This window comes from Acyrthosiphon pisum, chromosome A1 (genome assembly GCF_005508785.2).
Source record: "Acyrthosiphon pisum isolate AL4f chromosome A1, pea_aphid_22Mar2018_4r6ur, whole genome shotgun sequence".
NCBI classification, from domain to species: Eukaryota; Metazoa; Arthropoda; class Insecta; order Hemiptera; family Aphididae; genus Acyrthosiphon; species Acyrthosiphon pisum.
Window position 1 is genome coordinate 18,522,120 of NC_042494.1, and position 2,059 is coordinate 18,524,178.

The window sequence follows — 2,059 nt, forward strand, 5'->3', positions numbered from 1 at the left end:
TTGATTATACACCGATAATGAATACGTGTTGTCGTGTTCATATTATAATAATACGCTGACCATTACGGGTGAATGACTTTTTTTTTCTCCAAAATAATATTTTCAAGTTTTATTACTCGTACATTACATTATAACATCAAATGCACAAACTCAATATTTTTTTTTCTTAACAACGAAATTAACTATCAAATTGAAATAACGAAAAATTGTAATAATTATAAGTTTTTTAATCGTCTAGATTTATTGAATAATTATTATGATGTTACATAATAGTTATTAATTATATTATGTAGTAATAATTAGCAATAATTTGTATTATAGATAATGACTAGCAACGCATTGTTATTTTTAACTTAATAATCGCAGTATTTTTGCGAACAAATATTTACTCAATTTCGTTGTTCATTATTTTAGACTCAAGTATTTTTTTGTTAAATCCATACATGTACGCATAATATTATATACATCACACATAAGTAATCACCCTTACCTACCGCCTAATAAGTTTCATAATTATTTTAGGTAGAAATTAAGAATATACAGAATGTCCGCGAGGATTTACCCATTATTAAGATATCCCCTGAGATAATACATTTATCATAGATCTGTTTTTTTATTAGACTCACAGAGTCAAGGACTACCTACTTATATTTTATTTTTAAATTAGTTAATTTTTTTGGTAAAAAAATAAGAACTGTATTTTTTTGTTTTTGAAACAATTTAAGTAAGCCATTTTATACAGTTTAATTTCCTGAAAATATTGACCTTTCAACATTTTATGTTCATTAATCTTATGATATTTACTCATATTTTTAGTTTACAAGTAAAATAGCAAAAAACCGGCTTTCGACTGTTGGCGAGTCCCTCTCTACTACGGCTAATGGTATAAATGTATATCCTCACGCGACAACCTGTATATTATTATTCGTACATTGATTTAGAATTTAAAAGATAGTTAAATTATTTCACTTATAAATTGCGTATTAATAAATTCAACTGTATGGTCTGAATAGAATTATGTGAAAAAAATAAATATTTTTAATTTGACGTTTATGATACTAAAGTTTATGCATTAAAAACTTGTTATGTTAAAAATATCTATACTTTGAAGTAATTTTTTTTTCTTTAGGCACTGATAAAATAAATAAATTATTGGTGTCTGGGGTTATCTAAAGCAGAACTCCACTTCCTCACTTGATATAAAAGAAAATCTGCTGCTGCTGGATTTATTTTAATACTTAGAATATTTGAAACAAATCAATAGGTACCTAAGTTGAGAAAATTTTGGACTCTGAGTGGAGCGATGAATGTACTGATTTTACAATGAGTGAATGATGTGTGTTTTTATTTTTTTTTTTGTGTCTATGTACGCAACAAGCAGTCGAAATAATGCTTTGATTTAAAATGAAGATGAAAATTTCCAGTAGTTTTCAAAAGCGCCGAGAAAAATAAAAAAAAAATATGGGAAAACGAGAATTTTTTTATGCAAAATCGGTTTTCACCGAAATCTATTTCGGTTTTTGGTGAATAATAATCATATTATGTTTATTTTGTCATTTTCTATACTTGATAAAATTATCAAAATGTTTTACCAAAACTCGTTCTGAGCTGTTTATGGACATTTTCAAATTTCTTAGTTTTTTTTTCTATAAATGTCAATATATATAAATATATATTTGTTGGGTCAAAAATCTTGACAATTGAATACAAGGCTCCTCACATATTGTTTTAATATCACTTACAAAAAATTAAAAATACATAGGTAAGATGATTAAACGTTTTTATAAACATTTAAAGTTCATCAAATGGACAATTTTAAATTTTATAGCTAACAATTAAAAATGTAAAACAAGGTTTCACGTAAATAGTTCATATTGTAACCAAAAACTCTAAAACCTAATATATTATATACATTTTTTAAATATTAATTTAATATTACTTAACTATTTATTATTAAATAAAAATAATAAAATAATTTTTTTTTTTATTTATTATTTAATATTTACATACAAAAATACTGAGTCACAATGTTTGTCCGGGATGAACACCGAAACTACTG

General features: G+C 24.6%; 1 protein-coding gene and 1 long non-coding RNA gene across 3 annotated transcripts in view; one reads left to right on the forward strand and one right to left on the reverse strand.

Annotated features, from left to right (window-relative positions):
* LOC100169635 overlaps window positions 1-2,059 on the reverse strand; it is a 39,924-nt gene that overhangs the window by 13,646 nt on the left and 24,219 nt on the right. The gene's annotated exons all lie outside the window — the stretch shown is intronic.
* LOC115033664 overlaps window positions 1-2,059 on the forward strand; it is a 7,174-nt gene that overhangs the window by 666 nt on the left and 4,449 nt on the right. The window lies entirely within an intron of this gene.